General features: G+C 40.9%; 1 protein-coding gene and 1 pseudogene across 1 annotated transcript in view; both read left to right on the forward strand.

Annotated features, from left to right (window-relative positions):
* Window positions 1-13,480, forward strand: part of BCL2 (BCL2 apoptosis regulator) — a 197,115-nt gene that overhangs the window by 125,222 nt on the left and 58,413 nt on the right. The window lies entirely within an intron of this gene.
* LOC135276166 (small nucleolar RNA U13) lies at window positions 1,330-1,498 on the forward strand (annotated as a pseudogene).

A 13,480-nucleotide genomic window follows, 5' to 3' on the forward strand; every position in this document is an offset into this window, starting at 1 on the left:
TGGTTGCTAACAAACTTTTATTCCCCTCCTGCATGGAATGTTAAAAACCTTTTATTTTCTCTAGGCTATAATTATGGTGACCACATTTTCCATAGCAAAAATTAAGACACATCGTCTGACAAAGGATTCTTGTGCCACTTCTAGGTGTGAGACCACCCATACTTAGATTTTTTTAAAAGCAGGCTTTTTTAGGCAGGCCCTATAAAAATAGAGGTTTGTTAAATAGGTGTGTTTTTAGACTTTTCATTAAAAGCCTACAATACAAACAGTATTTTATTTTGTATCTGAATCAACATGTTATATCCTAAAGCACTATTTTACAGCCTAAGGGTATGTGTTAGTCTATTCATGAAAACATACTGCTGCATAGAGTAATAATACCTGCCATTATCTAGATGTAATAAAAAGGTCCCAAGTGGTCCTCTCCCGGTCTTTAATTTTCCTTTTGAAGATAAAGCTCCTTCTTTCACTTTCAAGGTTCAAGGTTTTTGAAGCTTGCAAGTGATTGCCATTGAGGTGTGCCAGATGTGAGCAATTGTGAGCACAGGACTTTGAATGAAGGTGAAGGAGCGACTGTTTCTTCCTTATTGTCTCCCACTCTCATCTGTGGTTTCTACACAGGCAGCTTTTTCAAGACAGCCAGGCATGGGAAGGGAAACCAGCCAGGGCTGCCGCAGTCCAGGCATGGGACTTCTGAAGTGAGGAGGTAGAGGTAAAACAGGCCAGAATCCATAACTTCCAGATGATGAAATCAAGGCCTGCTGGACCAAGATTCAATGACTTTCTCAAAGCCACACAGCTTGTTGGTGGCAGAGTTAGCTCTAATCCCCAGCTTTCTGAGCAAGGGAGATTTCTGTTCCCACTATGATGTTTTCTTGATGTTCTGGGGTCACTCTGGTTGATTTCCATCCACTCCGATGTTGGGTGCACCCCCTACATGTGACTACAGAATTCTAGAATTATAATTCTAAAATGATATGTCACTGTACTATCATGGAAAAATAAGCTGGAAGACCTGGAGAGGCGATGCCTGCCACTGACGGCTCCTCTATAGAGGTGACCTTGCAGGTTACCAGGACTTCCCCAGGCCGACTCTCAGATGGCCTGGAGCTAAGTTCAAGGCAAGCCTTATATACCATGGTTCCTGCTCTCCTGGGTGTCACTGACCTGCTGCTGATCCAGGAGACCTTGGGATCAGACTTTTCCCATTAATGCTTTGTTTATGGTTAAAATATCGCAGTATTTAGTGAGACCACTGCTCTCTTTATTATATGGTTTTGCTACTTAATTATTTTGGAACATGGCTGCCCTTATAAGTTATCTGCAGATTTTTTTTTGTAGTTCATAAGCATAATGATTGGGTATTCACAGTCATACGTGACATATGCCAACCTCAACCTCTATGCTATAATATATACTATAGTAATCATTATAGTATAATCTGGTTTTATAACAACCAGCTTCCTTGTTACAGCATCAGCACTTTACCTGCCTCATGTGCGGTGGCTCACGCCTGTATTCCCAGCACTTTGGGAGGCCAAGGCAGGTGGATCATTTGAGGTCAGGAGTTCAAGACCAGCCTGGCCAACATGGCAAAATCCCATCTCTACTGAAAATACAAAAATTAGCCAAGTGTGGTAGCATACGCCTGTAATCCCAGCTACTAGGGAGGCTGAGGCAGGAGAATCGCTTGAACCCAGTGGGGGCAGAGGTTGCAGTGAGCTATGATCACACCACTGCACTCCAGTCTGGGTGACAGAGGAAGACTCCATCTCAGAAAAAAAAAAAAAGAAAGAAAATTATAAAATGTATGTATCTCTTTCATTAAAAACATATCCAATAATTCCACCAAGATATTTGACTGACCTTCACATTCAACCTCACTCCACTGTAACCTCCCATTCATTCGTTTCACTCAATGGCTATTTATTGAGCAACTACCATTGGGCAGACACTTTTCTGTTTCAGCATCAAACAAATAGACAAAAATTCCAGCCTGTTTTTTGGTTTATATGGGATTGGATGGTGCTAATAACCATATCAAAAAATAAAAACTATTAGCTTGCCAAAAATTTGGATTAACATGGGAGCAGAGAACTAAAGGAAAAGGGAGCTCAGCGTTTATTGAACATCAGTCTCTGTGTCGTGTGCTGTGTTGTGTGGTTTATCTCATTTAATCATCACAGCAGCCCTGTGAAAGATGAATGATTGTTTGTATTTTCTACAGATGAAGAATCAAGATTTAGGAATATAGTGTATCTTGCTTAAGGTCATACTAGTGAGGGAGTAAATTAACATCCATCTTTTCAATACCCTGCTAGATGTGATGATATCAATTTAGAATCATACATTTGATATATGGACCATCATACTGAAACCTCAGGGCACATTTTTGCCCATAATAATATATATCAAGGAATGTCATTCACAGATGATAAGGAAAATGTGGTGTGTATGTGTATGTGTACATATACACACACACACACACACACACACATACATATTACTCCACCTTAAAAGTATTTTCATATGCAACAACATGGATGATTCTTGAGGACATCATGCTCAATGAAATAAATCAGTCACAGAAGGACAATACTGCGTGATTCCACTTACATGGGTATCTACAGTAGACAGAGTCACAGAAGCAGAGAACACAATGGTTGTTACCAGGGGCTAGGGGAAGAAAGAAATGGGAAGTTTCTCTTCAACATTAATAAAGAATAAGCAAATCTCATATTAAGTGTCCGTAACACACGTACACATACACACATAAATGTCACTTTAATGAACTTGTTTAAAACATCATTTGAGATGTAGTTAAGTTTGTGTTCTCCTTATCCTTTATGTAGCTTTATCTATATTTCTGAATAGCAGTAATCATTCTAGTTTCATAACAAGCATCTTCCATGGAATACTTTCTTACCCCAGATTAGCTATTTGATGACCACAGTAACATGTGCTTCTCAGATAACACATGACCTTTCATTTGGCTCAGAACTTAGTGGTTGACTTTGCTAAAAATAGGTCTTTAATGGTTGAGTGTGACATTTCATCACGGGGCGCTATTTGGGAGTTTTTCTCTTCATACATGAAACAAGTATGGCTGTAGAATTGATTACTCTTGTTTCCTTGATGAAATACGTTCAAACTTTCAAAGATATTGAAAATGTTTGTTGCCAAAATTAGATACACAGAAGTATGAAATCTGTCAGTGCCTGGGGACAAAACCCTCTGTGTATTGAAAACATAAAAGTAGGCAGGGCAGCATTTCTACAGAGGAGTGAGAGGCTGGATTAAGTCTGGATGCTGGGGCAGGGGTGAGGGAGGAGGTCTTGCTGATGTAGGTCTTGACCAGGTTGGTGCTGATGCAATGGCAGGTGCTGTGGCCGTGATATCCCCTGGTGATGTCATTCCAAGGAGCCAGCTGCCATCAGTGCTTTCCAGAGCCTGGCTCTTTGGGGGAGGGGCACCAAAAGATACAGGAGATAGATGTGCACCTCAGGACACCTTCTGCCATCTTGTTGGCCATCTCTTTAGTTTGGGGTCTTGGCAGAAGGATTGTGTGAGCCATGCTTTTTAGCTTGTCTTATCACCCCAAATACTTACCATCATCCTAGGGTAATATCCAGGCTCTTGATCTGATTTCCAGAATCTGACACTGACTTCACACTGATTCTCCAGCCTCAGCTGTCACCAGTTGCACACTCGCCCATTGCTCGGGGGCCACTCAAACTGACTTCCTGATCATCCAAACACATCAGGGTGCTCCCTCTTTGGGGTCTTTCACTACTTGTGACTTCTGCCTGCATTGTACTGCCCCTAACTTTCCCGGTGTTGGCTCCTTCTTGCCTTTCAAATCTCAGCTTAAATGTCACTTCCTTAGGCTCCCCGGAACACCCAGTCATTCCCTCTCCTATCACCCCACTTTAATTCTCTGAATATTTTTATACAGTCCACGCTGTGCTTGTTTATTCTTTCAGACCCATGAAAGCAGGGACCATGTCTGCCATAGTTCCGACAAGGCTTTTAAGCCCTAGGCAAGCACCCTGCACATAGTAGTTCAATGAGTGGTTGTCAGATGAAGGAAGGAGGCACTCAGGCTCTAGGTGATTTAAATGTAACAAACATATGTGTAAGTTATGTTTTAATAATGCAAAAGAAATGAAGACCAGGTCAATTTTCTTTTTTAATTTCATATTTCAGCCTCAACACTTAGCTATTTTTGATTGGTCAGAGATTAATTAATCACATACAACAGCCTATCCTAAGGGGATTCAAATGCATTGCTCTTTTCAGTGATTTGCAAATGCACTGACCTAAAACTTACTCTCTGGCACAGATTTCAGAATCTCCACTTAACACATCAGAAATCTTTAGGGCTTATCCTGAACTCCAAGGCTGGCTTAACTTCTGCAGTAAGCAGCTGCTTATGCATGGATGCGCACATTGAGTGATTTCACCAGAAACTCACCTCAGCTACTTAAATAAACTATGATGTATTTCATACACACAAAGTGTTTTTTCATGTGAGTAGGCTAGTGACACTATTGAATACAAATGACCTGTTTTTCAATATACTGGAAACTCACAAAGTTTTTTCTGCCTCAAAAGTGGAATTCAGTTGAAGATGAGTCTGTCCTTAGAAGACTAAGTTATTGCAATAACAATAAAATAAATACTACAATAAAATAAATACTACAATTTTATTTTACAATAAAAATAAGTAAAATAAAGACTTTTCAAGAAACAATAGATGCTGGTGAGGCTATGGAGAAATAGGAATGCTTTTACACTATTTGTGGGAGTATAAATTAGTTCAACAATTGTGGAAGACAGTATGAGGATTCCTCAAGGATCTAGAACCAGAAATACCTTTTGACCCAGCAATCCCATTACTGGGTATATACCCAGAGGATTATAAGTCATGCACGTGTATGTTTATTGCAGTACTATTCACAATAGCAAAGACATGGAACTAGCACAAATGCCCATCAGTGATAGACTGGATAAAGAAAATGTGGTACATGTATACCATGGAATACTATGCAGCCATAAAAAGGAACAAGATCATGTCCTTTGCAGGGAGACAGGTGAAGCTGGAAACCATTATCCTCAACAAACTAACTCGGGAACAGAAAAACCAAACACTGCATGTTCTCACTCATAAGTGGGACCTGAACAGTGAAAATACATGGACACAGGGAGAGGAACAACACACTGGGGCCTGTTGGGGGTGGGCAAGGGGAGGCAGATCGTTAGGACAATAATTAAAGCATGCAGGGCTTAATACCTACGTGATGGGTTGATAGGTGCAGGAAACCACTGTGATACACATTTACCTATGTAATAAATCTGCCTATGTAATAAATACACATTCTGCAAATGTATCCCAGAGCTTAAAGGAAAATTTTAAAAAATAAATAAAATAAAGACTTTTACTTACTGGGATAGCCCCACTGTTCGTAGGGTTGAGAACCATCTCTAGTAGCTTGAACTTCAGAAGGAAAGGAGAAAGGAGAATTCCCTTGCAGGGAGCATGGGGTGGGGGGCAGTTGTGTTCCAGCCGTCTGAAAGTGAAACGTGGACTTTAAATATTGACGTATGTCTCACGATACTATTGGTGTCCACAGCTTCTGATACTTCATGGGACATCCCTTTGTACTTGGGATCTAACCTTATTAATTTAGAGAAAATATATAGATTGAGTTTCTGAAACCTGACCTTAGAAAAGACTTTTTTAAATAAATAATGGGCTGTCATTTGTATTAGCAAATCACACAGAATGTCCTGTGGCATGGAATAATTTTTGTAAAGCTCTGCATTCCAAACCAATTCTTTATTTGCTTTTATCTCTGGGTGCTAATTGTTAATTTGGAGATTATTATTTGGTGTGGATTCAACAGTCTTACATGGGATTTTTTTTAGGGAGAATATTGGAAATTATGCTTCTTCACATTTTTTTACCCTGGGAGAGGGGGCATCTATTATTTTGCTCAGTGTGACAGTGAGAGTGAAGTGAAGAAAAGGATTCTGCTGAAATCAGGGTGAATAATATGGTAAATCCCAGTTTATCTTAAGTGCAGTAAAACCCCAGGCAACTAGAAGAGTGAGGTATTTGGTCAATTCAACATTCTGTTTAATCTACAAGTAGCCAATAGGCCACTTCTCCGCGACAGATTTTTATAGAATTCAAATACAACAAAATAGACTTGACGCTGTAATTATACTAAACACATATTTATCTCTGCTAATGACTTAGAAGATCTCACCAAGCCTCAGAGTCACACAAAGAAAATCAGTTACCTCAGAAATGGCCATTAGTAGGGATTTCTGGCTGATAGTGGGAGTGTTTTTGCTGATTGAAAGAAGCACTTCATTGGATGCAGTGGGTTAGTGGGGGTGGAACACCAGTTCTTGTTTTTCCAGGTATAATTCAGCATCTGGGTGGCTTCCTTAGAAACACATAGACCGTAAAATGAGATAATGTATGAAAAGCCCCTAGTGCAGAGCCTAACACAGAAAAACATTCAGTACATGCAAGATGACTTGACCATGTTTATCTGTGATTGGTTTGGTTTACTTTTGCTTTTTTCTTTTAGGGGTGCGGGAGCTCTTCCTGCACAGCTAAGGGCCCCTCAACTAGAGAAACGTGATATACCTAACGTAGGACAAGCAGGAACTTTTTGACCTCCAGTGTTGTTTATGTTTTTAAACTAGGCAACCACAGACGATAACTACAAGGAACTATCATGAATTATGGCTAAATTCTGAATGGTGACCCTTTCAATCAGTTACTAGTATGACTGGATTGTACCTTCTCCCCCGGGGCAAGCCTAGAAAGAGAGAGTTAGGAGAAACAAGTGTAAAACAGCCTAGATTGTTTTTCTTTTTCTTTTTTTTTATATGCTGTTAATGAGAGGGTAAGTTCTTGTAAAGTTTTTGGAGAGCACTTTGACCTTAATTTTGAAAATGCTAAGTTTACATAGCCTTTGACTGGGTAATTTCACTTCTACAAGTCTTTTCTATATATGTGTAAGGACATCTATTAAAGTATTATGTAATTTAATTTTGCAGCAGAAAGAAACTTGGGGGAAAAAAGAAATGTCTATGTAGCAGACTGGCTAGATTGGTAAACAGATATTATGAAATAAAGTGCTACTTTTAAGAAAGGAGATGGACATATATGAACTCATATGTCAAAATGTCTGTGATTTATTGTAGAGGGAAAAAGTGGAAGTCTGTATGGATAATAGGATTTTATTGATGAGAAAAATATTAGATATATAAATCCATGTACTTCATAGCATTTTCTGGAAGGATATATAATATACTATTCAGTTAATACATAATTTAAGGATTATGAGTATTATAAATTAAAATGAATAATTATTACAAATTAATACAAATGAAGATTTGTTGATATATACATAATATTTATGGTAAAATGAGTATAAATTATTTAAAAATTTGCTTTCTTACATTTGTTAAATATCTTCTACTTTACATTCTAATTTGCTTATTCCAACTTTTATCTCTATCACCTGTATAATTAAACTCCAGTTCAGTTTAAGGTCATTCATAATTTCCAAACTGGTGATTTTACTGTTTCTTAAGTAGTGTTGAAGATAATGGTGATAGCACTAGTCATCCCTTATTGAACCCCTATGATGTGCTAAACACGTGTACTTATATTTTCTCTAAACCTCACAAAACTGTGAAAGATGATGAGGAAACAGACGATCTGCCATCTTAAGGCACTTGCTAAAGTCATGCAGCCAGCAAGTAAGTTTCAGAGCTAGCACTGAAACTCAGGTCTAACTCCAAAGACCGTACTATTTCCATATGTCATTCTGCCTTAGATACGGTGCTGGTGAATTTGTTTTTCAGAAAGTCTCTTTGTGGGTAGGACAGATAGTTGTTTAAAAAGAGATAGAAAGCGTGCTTTGGATGGTTATGGCTTGCTAGCATTTTCCACTCACCATTGTTATTAATTATTCTGTGTCTCCCATTTGTCTTAACTTTGATTGTATACTTAAAAGGTTTATGGAAACTTCCCAAGCCCATTCGATTCTGCTGATATTTCCATGGTTGGAATGCCAACCCTATGAGCAGGCGCCAAGTAGAGCAGGCCATCTGAAGACTGCTCCAGCTTTCAGGACTGGGCCTGGCTTAGATGTGAATGCCATACCATTGTTTATTTTCATGAGATAAAGAGCACAGAAAAATAAAAAAGCAAAATCTGCATTTGAAAACATTCAAGTAACGTAATCTGTATTAGTCGAACTCATTGTAAGCCTGGCCTGGTTTCGATTTTAGAGATTTCCACAGCTCCAGGGTACCCTCAGGGTGGACGTGTAGAAGTCTTAACAACAATAATAGGAAGATTCTTCCAAGCTTCTGTCTCCCTTTCTTGCTTTTCTGACATGGCTCACCTGTTCTCTATTCAGCTATTTACTGGGACATGGTCTTCATCTGAAGTTATTCGTGGTTTTTTCAACCCATTAGGATAAGTGTGGTGGGTGTAGGGGGCTGTGCCCACAAAACAGACATCCAACCCAGTTTTAGGAAAGACTTTTTAGAGGAAACGATAGCTATACGGAGTCCTGAAAGAGAAATCTTAGAGGTAGAGGTGCTCACTTATCTAGATAGAGCATGTGCAGAAGGCAGAGATAAAGGAGCACACAGTACATCTATACAACTGTGAGTCCTCAAGCATCTGACCTCTCTGAATGAGGATATTGACTACAGGTTAGTTAGTTGACCTTGCTAAAGGCTCATCATATCAGGATTACCAGGGTACAGAAACATTCCTAGAATAAATGGCTCTGTTGCTAAACATTCCCCCTATAACACCATTGCTGACACGGTGGGTATTTGGGTATTTGTGACTCTTAAATATCTCTCATATCTGGCCATACCTGTGTCAGCCTCCTAAAGTCACGCCGGCAGATGACACACCAGGGCAAGATGAAAACTGTAGGTACTCATGTAGAATGAAATGATAACTTCCTGTTCTAAAAAGGGACTGTTGGTGTAATATCCTTTTTGCAGAAACAGGGAAAAGCTTAAGGTTGGAGTTTCTGTTTTCAATAATAAAGATGGATATTCACATGAGAAGAAGACAAAACAGAATGCCCCCGCCGTGGGCTAAGCAGTTGGCTATTTTTATTTGTCAGGACAAAAACATCAAATGACAGTTCTTTCTCTATTTCTCTTTATGCATCTACTACTAAGGCATGCTACTAAATCTTAAGTTCTATTAACTCCTGACAGTGTATAAACTTGGGTTCCAGTTTATATACACCACAGTTAGAGATTTCCATATATCCTCCAGCTAGTCAAGAGAACCTTTATTTGGAGTTCTTTTGCTTACTACCTGTTGCATCATCCAAATGTATTTTTTGCCTATGAAAACTGAAAAGGTGAAGACCAGATTTGGAAATTCATGTGTGCCAATGCAGATATCACCATGAACAAAAGAAAAATATACATATTGGACTTTGGAAAGTAAAATCACAGATCTATTCTGGTTCAAGTTCAGCCATAAGTGGAATTGTAAAGAAAGGCCAGAAAATAATATATGGTTCATACTTAAGAACAAGAATGGTGGTATCATATACAAAATGAATTGAGCCAAAAGACGAACAGTAAAATGCTATGGTTTTTATTGTTAGCAAACTTCCACTAATTATAAATTAAAGGCAGTCAGTAATACCCATAGATTAAAACGCTAGTTGAAAACTGAGATTCCTGTAGTAAATATTAAGCGTTGTGTGGTACATTAGTCACATGTGTATAATAAAGACAATAAATCCACGTAAGTATAGCAATGATGAAATGTGTATAAAGCAGTTTGAACTCCACAGAAGTAAGCAGAGTATAAATAGATAGCATGCTCAGGCGCAGAGAAAAGCAAGTGCTATTTTAGCACTTGGGTTAGTGATAATTTATTGTTCAGGCTCTCCAGTTGAGTCAATGTTTATATGGTGCTGTATATTAACTGAAACCAAAATAGTCTGTGCACATCACTGTCTTGGATAGATTACTGAGTGATCAGCAGAAACCGTATCAAACCACCACTCCCCTACAAGCGAGGGATTTATAATATTTAAAATATTCATCCTAAAGCTCCAAGCTGTTTTGACAATTTTGTCTGTTAATAAATATTCTTCAAAGAGAGGCAGTATGGCATATGTAATGGAAAAAGACTGTAGAGTGGTTTACACTTCAAACTCAGGACCCAGATTGCCTGGGTTCAAGTCCTGGCTCTGTTACTTATTAGCTGTGTTGACTTTGGGCAAATTACTTAACCTCTCTGTGCCTTAGTTTCCTCATTAGTAAGTGGGGTTAAGGATAGTACCTACCTCGTAGGGTTGTGAAGCTGAAAGAATTAATACAAATAAAACAGTTAGAAGAATGCCTGACACAGAGTGAGGGTTAACTACCTAGACTCTGCCACAGACCAGCAGAATGACTTTGGACAAGTTACTTAACCTTGACCTTTGGTTTCTTCTTTGTAAGATGCAAAGGATAATAAACATCTCACAGTGTGACTATGAGAATCAAATGAGGTACCATATGGAAAGCAACTAGCCCTGAAGGAACCACTGAAGATGTTCTTCTTTGTGTCTCTTCTCATCCTTTCCCTTGCGGGGATATTTTTCTGGACATTTTTTTTTTTTAGCATCTCTGAGCATCAAACACTTTGTTCCTACCCCACTCACCTAGCCTTGCCTATACCTTGTGAAATCACAAACAGTCAGACATCAGAACCCAGTGATTTGACTTGAAGACCTGTCCTTTCATCACGACACTGCTTTTCCGTAGAAATACATCCTTCAGGAAGCCTTTCAAGATTAACCCATTTCTGGCCTACTACTCACTTCTTGATCGGTGTGGGCTATATTTTCATTTGTGACGCTGAATATGTTTGACCATTTCATATATATGTTATGTCTCCCCAGCCAAAGCAGCTCTCATAACTCCCTCTGGTTGGCCTTTCTTGCCTGGCTTTTGGTCTGATTAGATTAGAGTTGCGCAGGGCCAGAGGATTCAGCAGGCGATTATCAGCTGTGAAATTGGCAGTGTTACTAAGGAGTGGAACCAAGATGTTCAGTGCTTCTGGGACAACATTGATCATGCTCGGACCTCCAGACCCTGAAAAACTCAGGTCATTTCTGGGTCTAGAGTCTACATTCAAGAAGAAGGGTAGAAACTCAAGAAGTGGCTATGGAAGACTTTCAACAACTTACTGGAGGTGTCACCAGGGAAGACTAGAGTGTGGCCCTCAAGGCGCCTTTGAGGATGGCATTACTTGCTGAATTCAACACAGTTTGGAGACTTCAACAGTTTGCAGAAGTCTTCGAATATTTCAGGAAGCCTCTGCTTCCATCCTGCTCTCCCCCGATGGGCTACAGTCTGTATTACAGCAGGAATCCTTTTGCAATGAGTTGTGCTTATCTTCAGGCAAATGCCGCAGGTAGGAATATGAGGTTTTATTTACAGTCTGCAAAATTTCCTTAAAGAGATTGGTGCAAAGCAGAGCTCTTTGGACTTCCTCCTGGCATGCTTGGAGACCCCTCAAATGCCAGATCCATCTCTTAGGGACTGACTCTCATTAAAAGCCAACTGTCCAGGTGTTCAAACAAGAATGCCAGTGTATTCATCTGTAATAAGAATGTTTCAAACGAATATTCACGCTTGCCTGGCCAGCCCATGCTCTCTGCAGGCAGGTTTTCCTAGGAAGCCAGATGTGCTGCAGAAGCAGCTTGGTGAGCACAGAATCCGAACACAGGGAGTTAGAAGAGTGGGTTGGTGTCAAGCTGAGGCCACACACGCTTTCGCAAAGTCTCCTCAGGTAGTGGTCAAGGCTTGCTTTCCATGGCCAAAGCCAGTGTTGGCCTCTCAACCAGCAGCCGCTGAGTCCCTGCTCTGATTAGCATCTCTGTCTCCTGCATGTACTCAGTTGAGTTTTTGCAGGGCCTTTTTCTCTTCTGCTCTGTCATGCATCTGTGCCGCTGTGGTCCTAGAGATGGGAAGTTTGAGAGCTGAGCCTCATGCAGGCTCCTTCCACAGCGCAATGGAGGAGTGCCACCTTGGGATACGCTCAGAGAAGGGCGGTGAGAGAGGAGCACGGTTATTCTTGCTAACATAAATTATACTGTTTAATGTAAACAAGAGTTGGGAAAAAGAAAAGAGCAAAAGAATTCTCTCCAGGCAAATGTTTACTATGGAAACTGCATGATTACAGATGTCCATATACAGTTCTCAGACACACTGGTTCAAGCCCCCCGCCCCGCCCCGTGCAGAAGGCGATGGTGTGAGTTTCCTTTCTTCTGAACTCCTGCCACACATGGAAGGATTCCATCGCCACCCCTTGTCTTCAGTCGCCTTTTTCAGAGTTGGTTTACTTCTTGTTGTCTTTACATTTTCTCTCGTCTAGAGGCTGCTTTGGCTCTCTGAGGTACCCATGGGCACAGCTGAGCTGATGGCCAAGCGCGGGGGCCCCATCTGCAGCTGTCTCTCATGAGGAACAGCTGTCCTATGCCCAGGGAGAGAGCAAGGCCTGTGTCCCAAACAGCCCTGTGCCCCACCTCACCCTCTTCACCATAATAGCTCAACTCCCATGAAGCCTCCTGTGATGTGAGCCACACCAACTCCTGGGGCGGGGGGCATTTTCCTCATCTGGGGCAGTGGAGGTGCAGACACCTGCCCTCTTCTTTCTTTCCCTCGCTGCTGGCCCACAGCCAAGGGGGAGGTGTCCAGAGGGGTCATTTCCTGCCCTCTCTGGTGGCTTGGCCTCCAGGGGCTGCTGTTACCCTTCTGCATGCTCATCTGCTGGCTGATCTTACTCTGGGTGGAAGGTTTTGTTCTTGTTTTCCTTCCCCAGCACTTCCTTGTCCAGAGCAAGGGGTGGGTCTGAGCCCCACCATCAGTGTGACATGCATTTGTTCATTTGTGCACTGACAAAGATTCGTCAGTGACCTATGCATACCCAGCTCAGTGCTGAGTGCTCCAGGCAGTACCATGACTTCAGCGGTTCGCAGAAACCTTCAAATATTTCAGGAAGCCTCTGCTTCCATCCTGCTCTCCCCCGATGGGCTACAGTCTGTATTACAGCAGGAATCCTTTTGCAATGAGTTGCTCTTATCTTCAGGCAAATACCCCAGGTAGGGACATGAGGTTTTATTTACCATCTGCCAAATTTCCTTAAAGAGAATGCTGCAAAGCAGAGCTCTATGCAAAATTTTTTGTCCTACATGTGGTACGCATGTTTGTGTGTGTAATAAAACTGCAGAGTTGATTTGCGGAATGGGCCAATGAAGCCTGTTTTATGGTCTAATTTATGGGAGGAGAATGGAGTTAGCACAGCCACCCCTTGTTTCAGGCTGTTTAATATGCAGGGTGGCTGTGGTAGCTGCTCTCTCTTCTTCCTGTCACCCACCCCGTGGACATCCCCTGGTCTCAAGGGAGCAGC

The sequence above is a fragment of the Aotus nancymaae genome, unplaced genomic scaffold (genome assembly GCF_030222135.1).
Source record: "Aotus nancymaae isolate 86718 unplaced genomic scaffold, 86718_ANA_hifiasm-v0.15.2.pri h1tg000020l, whole genome shotgun sequence".
Taxonomy (NCBI): domain Eukaryota; kingdom Metazoa; phylum Chordata; class Mammalia; order Primates; family Aotidae; genus Aotus; species Aotus nancymaae.